The sequence below is a fragment of the Neovison vison genome, chromosome 3 (assembly GCF_020171115.1).
Source record: "Neovison vison isolate M4711 chromosome 3, ASM_NN_V1, whole genome shotgun sequence".
NCBI classification, from domain to species: domain Eukaryota; kingdom Metazoa; phylum Chordata; class Mammalia; order Carnivora; family Mustelidae; genus Neogale; species Neogale vison.
The window spans coordinates 166,677,323-166,694,329 of record NC_058093.1 but is presented as its reverse complement, the minus strand read 5'-3'; the positions used below and the strand labels follow the sequence as shown (position 1 = coordinate 166,694,329).

The window sequence follows — 17,007 nt, the reverse complement described above, 5'->3', positions numbered from 1 at the left end:
GCTACATATTATTATTAGTCCTATTAATAAAGTGAGCAGGGATGGAGAGCCCTCCGTGTGGAGAGTTTCCAGTGTGTTCTAAGACGAAGAGGCTGAGAGAGTGGAACCCCATGTGGGCACTGGCCACGTGCGCCTTTGGACGCAGGAGTAGAAGATGCGGGTAGAGCTGCAGGCAGAGGGTCGCATTATGAGTGATGACCATTTGCCAAGCGATTTATATGTGGAAGAGCCTCTGCTCATCACTATAGCTTCATTATTACTCCTAGTTCTCCCCCACAAGTCCTCATTTTACAGAGAGAAGTTGAAGCTAAAGGAATTGGCTAAGCGCCCAGGTCACGTGGCTAGTGAGCGTGCCAGCCCTGGAGGGATCCGTTCCAAACCCCAGGCTCTCAGCCCCTTTCCTAACCTGCCTTCCCAGGAAAGAACAGGCGGCCATGCCTCAGACTTGGCTTTTTATTAAATAGATAGCGGGGGAAAAAAAATTACAAAGTTGGTGCTATGATGAAATTGATGCTTTAAAGAGAACATTCTGTTAACAGTTGGAGAAAAAGAGGGGAAATGCAGGATTGGAGGCAGAAGGACCAATTCAGAATCTTTGCGATGGGCCAGGTGAGGACCGCCAGGTCAGGAAAGGTCAGGCATTAAGGGGATGACAGGAGGAATAAGTAGTGTGTGCTGCCTTGGTGAGATCACTTGCTGTTACCGGTGAAGAAGATGACAGCCATTCGCGGCTTTTTCATGAGTTTACGTAATGGCAGGCGCAAGAGCTTTGCCCCTGTTTGATAATAATATGTACAGTGAAAAATCGGCAACTGTAGTATCGAGAGAGTTATAAAGTGTGGTGTGATTGCCTCTCTAGGCTTCAAAGAAGACATGACCTTTAAGGTGATACGTGAAGTGCGGTTAGAATTGGGAGTTGCAGGGATGAGAGAGGGGCGAGGAAGAGGGCAGGAGAAACAGTGGCAGAGAAGCCAGGTCTGTCAGATAGATTTCCTGGTGTGTCTAGAGGAGTTTTATTCAAACAGACTTTACACAACATGTACATAATGATCTACAATTTAGTGATACTTTTAAGTTTTACTTATTTATTTATTGAAAAGCCTTGGTTAGCATTTAATGAACCTTCCTCTACGGGACTTCAAGTTCTAGGGCACAGCCCACCCCACCCCACCCCCGCCCCGAATCTTCTCCTTTGCTCTTCTACCAAAGAATCTGTCCTTCACAGTGACAGGCCATTTTGGGAGCTTTCCCTTCCCCCAGAACTTTGCAGTAGGCAGGGCACAGCACATCAGTGATAGGAACAACTTCAGTCCTGTGTTTGGCAGCATTGACCGGTGTCGGCTCACTGACCAAGATCCACAGTTTGTCAAGGTCAACAGCTGGGCAGAGGCTCTGGTTTCTCTTTAAGGAGTAATGCCTCACACTAACTTCTCCAAAGTGACCTGAATCATATTTGTTGAAGCTGATCGGGTGGTGACACATGCTGCCAACATCATCCCGGCCTCCTAGGTGCTTCCGGTGCTGGCCCACGTGGCTGCGGCCGTGGCTGTGGCCCACGTGGCCCCAAAGTTTCCAGGTCTTCCTCAGTCTGAATGGCTAAATGCTTGGTCATAAGGCCAGAGGGAGTTGGGGCAGGGGGCAAACTCACCTGTCTGCACAGGGGTCTGTAGGACTAGGGGATTGGGGAGGGGGTAAGGGGTCAAGGATCTGCTTTGTGGCACATTCAGCAAAAATGATGTGAAGCCCTGGCCCTGCCCCTTGGCCTCATCAGAGTGGCGCTGGAGCTCACTGGCCTGCGTGTCTCAGAGACCTGAACCCTGGGCAGAACAAGTAGGCCCACGCTCTGGAACCTATGCTGGCCACCCTTCCCTGTGGCCCACTATCCACTGCCTGGAAGACCCGGGTAAGGTCCAGGGTAGGTGATTGGGTGCAGCATGAAGAGTCCAACTCACCTGTACCAACAGGGAGCCGAGGCACGAAAAACTATTGGTACTTTTTATAAAATGTACGTTATGATAAGGTTTGTCAAAGGAATTTTGCATGCAAGAAAATGTGTTAGAAAAGGTGGGCAAGGGTTTGTGTGGCTTTGCTGGTTCATGTGAAAGTAGTTTTCCATTTATTCCAGTATTGTGACTACAAACGGCCAGGGCAGACCTAAATCTATAGTGAAACAAGGCTTCTGCTGACAGAGAGAATAGAGAGAACTAGCAATTATAATAGATACTTTTGAGGTTTTGGGGTATAGGTAGATTTGGGGGATCTGTTGCAGAATAAATCAGAGTGCATGGGAATTCTGTTTGTTTTGTTATACCAGTTACGTAACAAGCGTCACACTGACCACCTATTATGTGCCACTGACTGTGTGGTTCACTTTATATACATTATTTTTGACCCGCTCAACATTCTTTATTTTTTTTTAAATAATTTATTTATTTATTTGAGAGAGAACACACAAGCAGCGGCAGAGAGAAAGGGAGAAGCTGACTCCCTTCCTGAGCAGGGAGCCTGATGTGAGGCTCAATCTTAGAATGGTGGGATCATGACCTGAGCTGGAGGCAGACACTTCACCAACTGGGCCATCCAGGAGCCTCCACCTTAACATTCTTTTTTTTGTAAAGATTTTACTTATTTATTTGCAGAGAGAGACACAGCAAGAGAGGAAACACAAGCAGGAGAAGTGGGAGAGAAAGAAGCAAGCTTCCCACCAAGCAGGGAGCCCAATGCGGGGCTCGATCCCAGGACCTCAAGATCATGACCTGAGCCCAAGGCAGATGCGTAAGGATTGAGCCACCCAGGTGCCCCACCCCCCTCCGACTTTTTAAAGATTTTATTTATTTGCCCTGTCAGCATTCTTGAAGGCTAGGTAGTATTCTGATTTTGCAGAGGAGAAAATTGAAGCTTGGAGAGCTGTCTTCTTACTAGTAGGCAATGTAGTTGAAATTCAACTCCAATTCTCCCCAATAAAAATTGTGGTCTTTTTCTTGTCTGTTGCATTGTCTCTATGTCAGTAAGCTGCTGCAGACTTTGTGCTGAAATAAGGATAGTTAATGTCATCAAAAATGTGAATCTGAAATTATTTTATGATTCTCCAACATTTTTCAGTCTGGAAAAAGAAAATCATTCTGTGAAAGAATGAAGCACATGCACTCTTTTCATAGTTCCCTTTCCCAAGGTAAGAGACTATATTTGCTAATACAGGGAACAAAATCCAAAACATGGAAGGAAAGGGAGCAGAGAGGCAATGCTGCCGGTTTGCCTAGATCTGCTCTGAACTGTTCCTGCTAACAGATTTAGCTCCAAACTTTTGATTTTCAACTTTATGCTGTTATGTGAAAGAAGCTGTGCTTATTCTTATTTATTTAGGTTTCCAAAAATAGAATATTTGGTTATTTTAGAAATTGACAGAAATTCCATAGCCTCCATCATGAACATTCTCCTAGAAACAGAGACCAAAAATACATGCTTCTAGCCGATTTTGAGCCTTCATTTTGCCTTAGCCTAAAAATTCCCTAATCCAACAGAACAGTTCTGAATTCTAGGCTCTATTTTTGAGATTTGACTCTCATCTGGAAATCATTTGTTCTAAACCATGTACAGGAACCCATTTCAAACATAATTTAGGTTCAGTGTATAATTTCAGGTCTAGCTTGCAAAAACTTGTTAAAGTTTGAATGATCATGTATTGAATTATACTAGCTTTTAAAATATAGGTATGCATTGAATGCTTTTTATTTATCATAAAAAGACTCTATAAATGCCATTGCATGGCAGTGCAAAAGGAAGCTAATTAATTATATTTTTAATGACTTTCTCCCTTGATCCCTGTGACATTACTTGTGAGACAGGGACTGCTTGATGCATATTATCGGGTTGCGGCATTTAGTTTCTCGGGTTATACCAAGGGGCCGGCGGGGAGTGGACAGGAGCTGCGAAGGCAAGCTGAGGTAGGTCCTAACTGGAAAGCTGAAGGAGCAAGAAGCCTTTCTTCTCGATTCTTTCTCTTCACATTTAAAAATGTATACATATGGAATGATTTTATACCTACATGTATATATATTTACATACTTACCTAGAGACATACATCATGTGGTGTTGTTTCATTGGGTTGCTGTGCCTGAAATGTTAAGCCTTTTTTAAAAAATAAAATACAGGGGCGCCTGGGTCACTCATTCAATTGGGCATCTATCTGCCTTCAGCTCAGGTCACGATCTCTGGGTCCTGGGATAGAACTCCACATTGGGATCCTTGCTCAGCGGGGAGCCTGCTTCTCCCTGTCCTTCTGCCATTCCCCCTGTTTGTGCTCTCTTGCTCTCCCTTAAGTAAATAAAAATAAAAATAAAAATAAAATAAAATACAAACAAAATGCCCCCCTACCACTCACAAAATTTATTTTCCAAAATTTCCATAGGGTTTCTGTTGCACATTTAATTTTTGGCAGATACTCCTGCAATAGTTTTTTTTTAAATACATAGGGTTCTTGACTTTAGGTAAATAGCAGCAATTAAAAAGATGAGCAGACATATGCCTGTATCTGTGTGATGTTTGCCTGATGAGGAAACTCCGTGGGCGCAGAGGCTGTAAGTCAAAGAGACAAGAAGCAGATAGTAAGAGAGTTTCAGAACACATGGCTGGGAAGCAAGAGGCTAGCAAAACCAGGAGGAAATTACTAATGTGTCTTCACAAAACTACTGGAATTTTTTTATTAAGTTGACAAATTCCTGGTACTCAGGAGCAAGTCCTTCCCCATCTTTAAAAATTCATAAATTAAAACACTTGAGCATTTAGTATATTTAAATTCAACAGGGAAAGTTTCACAAATCTGGTAAGCTTGCTGCTTTGGAGAGTAATGAAGTTGTAAAAAATACTTCGGTCTGTGCTACCTCAACCCTCTTGATATTATTTTTTCAAATACCCATGCAAATTTGTGTAGTCTGCTTGATATTAAGGGTATGTTAATTTTTCATAAGACATGCAGGAAATGAAGCACATGTCCCCTAATAAACATCAATAAAAACTGCTTGATTTCTTATGTAGTGATGAGAAATGATCTTAAATTGTCTAAAATATGTCTGCCCCACATAATCTGATATGAGAGCAATCAATAGAAAGGGATTTTGAAAATCAAGGTGCAGTTTTGGTGTTAAAAATTGGCCATAGCACCTGTTTCCTGATAATGGACCCAATTTATCTTTCTTGAAATGACAACTAGATAAACTATTACAGGGCAAAAGGACTTCAGCAAATCTTCTTTAAAATTTGTTTCTTGTGACAGAGTATTTTTTCTATGCAGGGAAAAAAAATATTGTTCAGGTGGAATTAATGCATGGGCTGTGAGATACACATATTAATCAGAGTTGGAATTAGAATGTAGTCATAATAATGGATTGGCTTGAATTAGAACCTTTAATTTAACAGATCATATCTGGGGCTGAATGGCAAGTATATACTTGGCTTTGAGCTTTGATGGGAAATAAAGAAAAACAAGAGTACGAGAATAAGTGGAGACAGAGGACGGGTCAGATGCAGGGTAGGAGCATAGAGTCTACAGAGTAGATTCATGGAACTCAGGGTAGAGATAGAAAGATGGCCAAGGCGGGGGGGAGAACCAGGATTTATATTTTTTGGTTTCCCTCTTTTTTTTCTATTTTTTCATTTCATGAATCAGTTAATATTCTTTTCACTAACTGTTGTGGTGGCCTGAGTGACTGGTAGGATTTGCCTGCCTGAAACTATTGATGCATAATACATTATGTGGAATAATATTCTTACTGTCCTTTGAGGCTTGAGTTTCATTATCACGGGAGTACTTTGATAGCATTAAGCTACTGGATAGCCTCCATACCCACTGCACATGGTTGTGTATATCTGGTTGCATATTTACAGTGGTAGCTGAGATTTCAACTCCCAAAAAAAGCATTGTTCTCTAAAATCAAGCTATTTTTGTTTCTGCTCAAATGTCGGGTCTAGCTACATTTTGACATAACATGCATGACTAGATATTAGCCAAATTAAATATATGTAATTATAAACCATAAATGAAGATTTTGAGTTATAAAAGCCAAATCATAAATACCTATCTTCTTTTATGCTCTTCATCTAAGTTAGGGTGTGTAATTTTCAAAAAATAATGCTAGAAGTGACCTTTTTCTGCTGAATGTATGACATTTCCATACTAATGGCAGGGGCAAGTCCTGTCTGTGAGAAGCTGGTTACTTTAATATTGTAGTTGATTAGGAAATATCAAATGTTAGAAAAGAGACTGTTAAAATGGATGAAATTATCAATGTAAAAGTGATAGGAGAAGAAATCAGATTGCCATAAATTGGAATAATTTAACGTTAGTGTTAGGGAATCAGTAAATGAAAGTAAATTAAAGATAAAATAATTTAAATGAGCAAAAATTAGGTCATCAGAATTGTCTTTTTGTGTTTTGTTATGGTGAAGAAAAATAAGCTTTTTCATCACATACATAATGAATTCACTAAAGAAAAGTGCTTTAAGTTGTTTGATTATGCTGATGGCTTTGTGTTCATCTATCTACACTTTTGCATGTTGCTTTTAAAAAATTCTGAATATTTTCATGCTGATTGGCTTGGTTACGGGCCACAGTTACAGTTAAGGAATAAAATGAAGGAAATACTCCCCCCAAAACAGAAACTCTGTTCTTGACCCGTGATAAACTAGTTGCTTTATTTTTCACAGTTGATGATAGGATTAAGTAATAAGAAATCGAATCTCAGTTTTGAGAATATGGAGCCTACCTTCTAGGAAGCCAGTGATCAAGCAAAATAAATTGTTTGTTTGTTTGTTTGTTTGTTTATTTAAAAAAGATTTTGATTTATTTGACAGAGCGAGTGAGAGAACACAAGCAGGGGGAGCAGTAGAAGGAGAGGGAGAAGCAGGCTCCTCACTGATCAGGGAACCTGGTGCGGGGCTCCATCCCAGGACTCTGGGATCATGACCTGAGCCGAAGGCAGACGCTTAATGACTGAACCACCCAGGTTCTCCAAAATAAATAGTTTAAATGAAAAAGAGAAATTAAAAGAAAAATTAGTTATGAGTGAACCGTCTTATCCATTGCTTTTTCACCCCTCACACCCATTTTATTGTATATGTTTTTATAGTTTTGTTGATGTCTTTTATTGAGGGTTTGGGGTGTTTGAGATGGGGAACTTTGAAGCCAACAATTAAAATTTTCTTCTGGATTTCATAATCTGAGAAGTTTATGGATGTTCGGTGTAACAGTTTTCTCTTCAGCGTTTTCATTCAAAGTGGCTAATTATCAGACACTCTAATTAGGTTTACTACTGGGTAGGGATGGAGCAAGCATTTATTTTAGAAATCATGTATTTTTGAATATGTATTAAGAAATCTGAGCTACTATGACCTTTGATCCAACTCTCTTTTAAAAGAGGCTCTGTCATTACCTACTCGTGGGTCAACCACCAAATTGAGGACTTTCGCCTTCTTTTATAGAATCCTCAGTAGGAATTGAGATGTAAGAAAATTTTTCTTGTAGAGACCTGCATTCATAAAAATGGATTTATTTCTGAAAATCCATTCTAAAGTCACAATCTCTATGAATATTTCAGACCCATTGTCAAGATACTTAATATCACCAACATAGGAAAATATCCATAGCATACAGACGCTGCATTCCCTCAGAGGTAAGTCTGGATGTGAAATAAAATGGTGTTTCTCAAATATTGATATGCATAGAAGTCACCAGAAATCTTGTTGAAATGGAGATTTGGATTCAGTTGGTGTGTGGTGGGGCCTGAAATTCTTTCCTAACAAGCTCTAGGTGATGCTGATGCTGAAGTCTTAGCCTCACACTTTATGTAACAAGAGAATAAGGCATTAATTACAGTTTGGCTGTCCTAATGGAAAGAAGCAGAAGAATAATCCAAAATCCATTCATAATTGACTTTTGAATATTCTTTTGTACTTATCTGATGATGAGTTTATATCACATTTAAAAAATTTAGAACACTTGAATTGAAACATTCTGAGGAACAATTATAAAGATTTGGGAAGTCCTAGAATGTGGCAATAACTCCCTAATAGGCTCCTCCTGATTTTTTTTTTTTTTTAGAAGAAATGTAATCAATTTAGATACTGGTTCTTGACAATGTAGAGTTGCATTATTTTTCTCTTGGAATCTAGTCTTGTCTGATTTCTTTTTAGTATACATTTAAAGGTTCTATCTTAAAGAACCAAGTTTATCTAAAGGTAAACTTGTACCTTACAAGTTTTCTTATGGAATTAAGGTTAAAGATGATAGGTGGATTTCCAAGTCAATGCAAAAAAATTATTTTTGGGGCACCTGGCTGGCTCCGTGGGTTAAGCCTCCACCTTCAGCTCAGGTCATGATCGCAGGGTCCTGGGATCGAGCCCCACATCGGGCTCTCTGCTCAGTGGGGAGCCTCCTTCCCTTCCTCTTTCTCTCTGCCTGCCTCTCTGCCTGCTTGTGATCTCTATCTGTCAGATAAATAAATAAAATCTTTAAAAAATTATTTTGTCTGTGTGATACTGGACTATAGAAAACAGGTTTCAGACTGTAAGAACAGGGAGTCTTGCAGGAGATGAGCAAGAGGAGGAGGAGGAAGAGGAAGAAAACAGGAGGTTGCTGCTCTCCTGGGTACAAAGCCAAACTGATGACATTTTGAAATGGTAAAGTATGCCTTTAGCACTGAGCCATTGTCAAATATTCAGCTATCTTTCCATTTTCACCCTTTCCTCATGATCCTCAATGTTCCATGTATTCAAATCACCTAAGCCCATATCAAACGGAGTGATGCCCAGGGCCCCATGTAGATTGCACACCATGCCACCAGGGGACAGATTTCCTGGAATTGGGCAACATACATGAAATCGCCTAAAGAAACTTGCCTGAATGCAAATGCTTGTACCTGTCTCAAACCTACTGATTCAGAATCTCTGGGGTGGAGCCCAAAACTGCATTTCTCTCAAATTCTAGAATGTGATATTACATCCATTAAAGTCTGGGGACCACTAGCCTACATTTGGCATGTTATATACATCTGCTCTACTGCACGTAATTGTTATTCTGCAGCCCCATACATTTAAAATCTAATTTCTCTCACATAGCTCGTTGAGGTATTGGTGAGAGGACAGATGTTAGAATATTCGCAAAACTATTTGGATTTTAAAAGAACATTATTGTTGACTGAAATGCAACTCTATTTGGCAGGATTTTAGGTATCATGAAGGAGAGAAGGAATTTCTGAGATAAGTATATTTAGAAAGGAAAGAAATATGTTAGGGATAGGTATAACCACATGGACAGGATTTTTATAACTGAGATTCTCCTCTGAAGTAAAAATTTTCAAAGATTTTCTTTTCTTAGGAGAAAAGAAAATTTGATGTTTCTTTTAAGAAAACTTCTTGGCTTCCTTATAAAACAAAAGATTCCCTAAATAAATATGAGCCCCTCACCCATCCACACATCATCATGTATAGTTACTTTTCAGTGATGAGGCAGTCTCTATCGGTGATAGAAATTTGGGGGCAGAAACAGCTATTTTTGTGTGTGGATGATTAGTAAATTATGTGATGGTACCTAAGGGCTTTGTGGTTTCATGATATTTCCCAGGTTACTAAACCAAGGTCAGCAAGGAAGTAGCAATTACCTTGTTCCACAGATATCCACTTCTGAATCCTTCCCGTGGAACCGGGCAACAAAACAGCTTATGAAATTAAGAACATATTGTGGCTAAAAAAGGTTTTATAATTTTCTTTCTTCATCCTTCCTCCCCTCCCCCTTTTCCTTCCTTTCTTCCGTGTTTCCATCCTTCCCTCTTTCCTTCCTTGTAGGAGAAAGGCTATTTGTTGATAGGAGTTTGGATTTACTATGTAAAATATGCTCACAGTTAATTGAGGTTGATTTATGGTCATAACCTTAAATGGAGAGAGACAGGTCTGAGGTTGAGATGAAAAATCACACACCTTAAAAGTCCAATTTTGATTTTTGCTAGGGCTCCACACAGATATTCTCCTTTTAGTCTGTATTTATTTCCTCCTCCCACTCTTCATCTGTGAAATGGTGAAGTAATAACTACTATCAGCAATGTTCTCTGGGAGTAATCAATGTTTTTCTCAAGATGAAAAATAGTTTTTATGCGGAATGAACAGTATTATTTTAATTTTAACCACATGCTGTGCATAAAATACGTCATTAGGCAAAAAGTTTTGTTCTGTTTTTAAACTCAGAAGTGGAATATGATGAGACACAGTGAAAATCCACTATTTTACAGACACAGTGAGATTAGAAGTTGAATATCTGCTATAGTAAAACTTTCCACACTTTTAAGAAATAGCATGGGGTTTAGGTGTTTGTTTTTATGGGAACAGATCTTACTAGTTCTTGAGAAGGGAGAATGAGGACCACTATCATTGTGGTCGACTCTTCAAAACTCTTCCATGACTGGAAGGGACTTCGGAGGGGGGGAAAATGAAAGTTTGAAGATATAGCTTCTTAAAGTCTTTGTCAAGCTTATAGGGCTCCTAGTCCCCTGGTTAACTCATATTTGATGTTAAGTTGTGGTCTCACTCAGAGATAAAACTCAGAATTCCTGGAGAGAAGAGGTCAATGAGTCCTTTAACCTTCTCCACCTGATACATAGGGTGTATTAGGTCCTTTAAAATTGAGAGAGATCTCTGTAAGAAAGGCAATATTTTCTTTAAAAATCTTGAAATAAACTCTAGTGCCGCTGGGGATATAATTGGAGATTGGCTTTGGGGGAGAAATTTGGCTAAAAATAAGTCAGTGATCTGACTAGGCATGGGCTGTATAATATATGTGGCTATTTATGATAAAATTAACTAAAATTAAAAAAAATTAGGATACAATTCCCCAGTCATTCTGACATATTTCAAGTGTCCATTGGTCACCAGTGGCTAATGGCTACTGTGTCAAATGTATTGATACAGAACATGTGCATCATTGCACAAAATTCTACTGACCAGCACTGAACTAGGTCTTGTGGGCAGAATCACCCATTATAAAAGGCCTTTCTATACCCTGAACGGGTCACACAAGTCTGACGTGGTGCCCATACTTTCTTTCCAACATCATATTAAAACTTTATCTACAGATTCCCCACTGATCACTTATCTTTTTATCATTTTGAAAGAAACAGAGTGAAATGCAGTAGATATTTTTTGGTCAGATAGAACACAGTTGGAATTTGTACTGAGAGAGGGATGCCATGTTTTTCTGGTATATTGAAATATAATCCCCCATGCTCCAAGTTTTAGGAGTCTCCATGATTAGTAGAGATAGTCTTCATTTGAAAGGGAGGTCCCCAACACGAGACTGCCTGTGGTAATCGGGGTTCCTCGCCTCCATCCAGTCATCGGGCAGGGAGGAAGCAAGCAAACACTGAGCAACAGCTCTTTGTTGAGCAATGTCAGGGCATGATGGGGAGAGACGATGAGGTGTGGTCTTTATTCTAAGGTTGTTCCTATGTGTCTGAGGGGCGGTTATCTATATTAGAAAAAGACAGAGACTTTGTGCTCCAAATAAACTTAAGTATATTCTAGGGCTATAACTTTGGAAGGGAAAAAAAATATTTACCCAAAGCTTCAGTCTCCTCTCTGGTGCAGCCCCCTCTCAAAGGGGAGCAGGTGAAATCTTAGGGTAGACATACCAGAGGCCAGAGTTTGGGTGGAGGATAGAAGCAGAGGGTGACAGCAGATTTGGACAGATTTTTTTTTTCTTTTTTCCCAAATACAGAAACTCTTTCTTGGAACAGTTGGTAACAGCACTAGGATGTTGGAACTGGCCTGTAACAGGAGGTATTTTTATTTTTTCTATTTATAGAAACACTGAAAGGCAATTTTTTTACTGGCCACAATTCTTTGTATTTCTCAGGCTTCTAGTCAACTGAAAAACAAACAAACAAACAAACAAAAACAAAAACCAGCAACAACCAATCAATTAACTTTCCAACTTCAGATGAAATGAGAGGATATCAGTGGTATTCTGTCAGAGAATGAGAGGTGTCCAAATCATATAGTTCTCTGTTTCTGAGGAGAAAATAGGTGCCTGCCTAGAATTCTTTCCATTCTGGCAAAGGTAAAGGAAGAACAAAAATGTGGAACCTGTAGAAAGATTTGGTAACCAAAAGAAAGGATAAATAATACATATGTAATAAACATATACATATTTCATTGTAGCTTTAATCACTAAAAATTTCTGAACCTACAGGGTACCTGGGTGGCTCAGTTGTTAAGCATCTGCCTTTGGCTCAGATCATGATCCCAGGGATCCTGGGATGGAGCCTAGCTTGGGGCTTTCTGCTCAATGGGGAACCTGCTTCTCCCTCTGCCCCTCCCTCTGCTTGTGTTCCCTCTCTCACTCTCTCTCTGTCAAATAAATAAATAAAATCTTTTTAAAAAATTTCTAAACCCAATTAAATTTTATAGACTATTATATACATGACAGTATAAGAAAGAGATGAGATAATAGAGATGAAAAAGTATATGGACTAAGACACATAAAATAACATAAAAGTTAGGTACAATAACTAAAAAGATTTTTAACAAGTGGAAATAAAATTTTTACCTGTTGTAGACAAAGTAAAAAACAGAAGATTAAGGATCACATAAGAGATTAATTTAAGAAGTTGCCTAGAATGCAGAGGAAAGGAAAAAGAGGTGAAAACAAATTAGTGGAAAGATGACAAATAGAAAAGTTCGAACAACAAAATTTAAAAACTTGCTCTCTTTCTGAAGAAGAACGAAAACAAATGACCTACTAGGAATATGCACAAAAGGACAATGAGAGAAAACATTCCGAACTAAAGAATAAACTTGGCTCTGTAAACTCAAATGGCTCAGAAGTTGTCAAATGTAACTAAAAGGAACTGACTATAAACACATTCTGATAAAAGTCTGGGTATTTAAGAATGAAAAAAGAAATCTACACATATCTAGGATATAGAAAAACATGAAATACAATAAAGAATAAAAATGGATTTTAAACCTTTCCATAACTTTGAAGAAGAGAAAACAATAGAACAGCCTTGCGGTAGGCCTTCCCAGCACCTTTGCAATACGGCACACAGAAGAAGTGACGTTTGACATGGAGACTGCTTAGGGCTGTTTGCAGCCGGGGGGGGGGGGGGGGGGGGGGGAGTGGGGGGGTGGGAACTAGTGTGGAGTTCCAGGTTGGGGTGTTTGTTTAACCACCCAACGCCCCAGTGATTCCCACCCTTGCAACCATTCTTGGCTCACCAGGTTGAAGGTATTTTATCAGGGACTTTAAGGGAAAGGGTTATTCTGGTTTCCATTTACATGGGGAAAAAGATAAGGATAGACTAAAATGCTAGTATTCATTCTATTCTGGAAACAAATAACCAGAACAACTCTCAAAAACCTTTAAAAGTAGTATTCAAGTTGCTTCAGTGAGGTATGGAGAAATGAGCAGCATTTTAACAATGGACTTGTATGTGGCACTAAGAAGGAATGTAATGGAAAAATACAAAATTATTATAACAAAATTGTAATAATGAGTAGCTTTAAAATGATAAGCAAGTTTTTTTTTTTTTTAATCTTATTTATTTGATGGAGAGAGAGATCACAATTGGGCAGAGAGGCAGGCAGAGATAGAGTGGGAGGCTCCCCGCGAAGCAGAAAGCCCAATGCAGGGCTCAATCCCAGGACCCTGAGACCGTGACCCGAGCTGAAGGGAGAGGCTTAACCCACTGAGCCACCCAGGCACCCAATAAGCAAGGTTTAAATACAGATTATTTTAAAAAATGAAAATATGGAGGAGTCGAAGTGAAATATAATATTGGGCAGTTTTCTCATTCTACATAGAAGAGATCAGGATATGCTCTTGAATGGTTGATATTCATAATTAGAGAAACCAGGTTTTGATATTTAAAAAATGCAAATTTAACACTTAAGAAACAAAACCAGGACATTTACTTTTAAATCACAAGGGCAAAATTAAATAAAGTGCAATATAAGGGAAATACAATAAATAGAAGGCATAAAACTAGATTAGAGGAGACCAGACATATAAATCATAAAAATAAATTTAAGTACTTTGAAATTTTCTAATAATAGGCAACTCTCAGATTGTGTGTAAATATCAAAGCACAGATGTCATTGGCAGGCAATTTTGCTGTTAAAAAGCTCTAAATCCATTAAGAAAAAAGATAAAACTTTGAACATATCATATAAATTAAATTTACAATATACACATTTGAAAATAACAAAAAAAAACTTTTAAAAAATTAATGTATGAATGAAGGAATTAATAAAAATAAAGGCAGGAAATAATGAATTTGTCCCAAACCATAAAATGGAACTAGGTTCTTCAAAAGACCAATAAAGTATGCCTGGATAGTTCAGTCAGTTGGATGTCTGCCTTCTGCTCAGGTCATGATTTTGGGGTCCTGGGATTGAGCCCCACAGCGGGCTCTCTTCTCAGCAGAGAGCCTGCTTCTGCCTCTCCCTCTGACACTCCCCCTGCTTGTGCTCTCTCTCTCTCTCAAATAAATAAAATAAACAACAGAAACAACAACAAAACAACAACGCCCCCCGCTAAAAGCCCAAAAGATGAAAAAAACAGATTCAACGTTGGCACGTGTGATCTAGTTTAATATATGCGTTTATTTAAAATGAGAAATTGGAGAGATTTTATTTATTAATATTGAAGCGATCAAAACAATTTATTAAAATAATGGGAAAACTGTGTGGCAACAAATGGAAAAATCTAGAAAAAATGGACCTTTTCTTTATAAAAATTAAAGCAGAAATTTTAAAAAGAGAGTAAAAGAATTTTCAAGACGACTATTTGGGGTAGATGCCAGTCCTGCTCAACCAGGAAGCCTAGCCAGAGAACCTGAATAGCCAAGGAGGCCACCCTTCAGCCTCTCACAGCATACCTTATAGCCTGACCTCATCAGGGAGCCCAAATAATGACCGCAGGTAACCTGAGGACCCAGCCTACAGCCTTGTCCTGTGGCAGAGCCCAGTCATTGACTTTTGTATATTCACTCTTACATTCCTTCTAGTTCAGTTTTTATTTTTGTTTTTCCTATTTTTTTCCTTGAGATTCGGTTTCTTATCCTCTTGATATATAGTTGTATGTATTCTGAGCTTTCCTACTAAGATTTGTGCCATTTCCAAAGCTGCATTGTGTTCTTAATTTTCTTAGTATCTTTCAGCTTACTTTTACTTCCTTTATTGACAGATTTTCCCAACATATACTCTGTGACTATTGAAATGTCATTAGGTTAATTGTCATCATGTTTTGTCAACAATTTTATATGGTTTAGATGCTATTTCTTTTCCCACCCCTTCCCATATTTCAGTGTTGTGCATTTTCTTGAGCTATTGGGAAGATGTACCTGTGGAGAGCTCTTTGGATTGAGAATATCCGTTCTGTTGTTATGGGAAATACTCGGAATATGGCCTCTGTATAGTTGCCTTTGTGTCTTTTATGGGTAAGTCTATCTTAGAAATGTTTGCTGTTCTCAGTTGCATGCTTCAGCCCTCAGCTACATAGGCTTTGCCTTCCAAAGTAGCGATACCAGACTTACTCTCATCGTTTTGCCTATATACTGCTTCCCAGGATTCACTTCCTTTAGGTTCCTCCACCCTGTATCTGAAGCTTCTGTCTTCTCATCTTGCTTAACACTCCTGATTTATTATTTAGGAGCATTTGGGGAGGACTCAAAAAATTGTACTGTTGTCATCATCACATTGCCAGTTATTGGTTTATATATTATTAAGAGGCTTACATTTTTCTTTATGTAGTGAACTCTATCAGTGTTTTTATCTCTGTTTAGAAATGTGACAGATATATTGATGTTTACTTGATGCCCCTGTATTAGCATTTTGGGAATACAATAGTGTTATGATTTCCCACTACTTAGTAGGCAGTATGAGGACAGTGATCATATCTCCTGCATCTCTGTTCTTGTCACCTGGCAACTGCAGATAAGTGCTTGTTGAAAAAAAAAATGAATAAAAAATTTGATTAGTGAATTACTATTTTCATTCAATACAGTTTTTATTCTTGGTCCACTTATGCACAATCAGTTACACACCTTGTCAACCCTCTAAATTTCTATCACCCTTTTCTGCTTTTTTTTTCTTCTTAGAATACACTACTATCATGTTATATCTTATTTATCTTATTTATTTTTCCTCTCCATCCTCCTCCTCAACAAGAGTGTAAAACTTCACAGGAGGCAGGAATTTTATGTGTTTTGTTCACTGCCGTAATCCTGGTACCTAGAGAAGCTGGCAAAGAATAGATGTTCAATAAATATTTTTTCAGTAAATGCATGAAATCTTGGGATCATTATCAATTAATTTCCATTAATAATAACAGACCATTAACTAATGCATAATAATCCATTAATTTCACCTTTATGAATGAATTTTCATGATCCTCATTCTTATGTGAGGTGTCTATCAGTTGAAATCATAGAATTCCTAGCTCTTGAGAAACACAGTTGAAATTAAGAAAAAAGGAAAAACTGAGATCGTTTGTTTGTTATAAGCAGATCTAGTTAACAGAAAATAGCTCAGTAGTTGAAAAAAGAATTTTTTTCTTTTTTATTGTTTGCAGAAATATTACATTATTTTACTGAAATACTCTAAGTTTAAAACCGAAGGTGGTAATTATTTACATATAGTACTGTTTGCTTTACTGCCTGCCTTTGAGAAATGACAACATATTTGAGAAAATAAACAATACAGTTTATTTTCTTAAATGCTTTATTGGGTGAACATATCATAAACATTTTAAAAGATTTCCATAATATGATAAAGTAGGTCTTATTTGGTTTTAGTATGTAATGCACATTCATTACATATTGTTTTCTCTTGGGTAAAACTATTTGTAAGTTCATTGAGGTTGTTATTGTGTTTTAATCACTTTTCTATCTATAGCAGCTGGCATTGTACCTGATACATAGTATGTGCTTAATAAAAGTTTATGAAAGAAATTAATTACTCTTT

General features: G+C 38.2%; 1 pseudogene; it reads right to left on the bottom strand.

Annotated features, from left to right (window-relative positions):
* Positions 1-689: 689 nt before the first annotated feature.
* Positions 690-17,007, bottom strand: part of LOC122903587 — a 28,412-nt pseudogene continuing 12,094 nt past the window's right edge.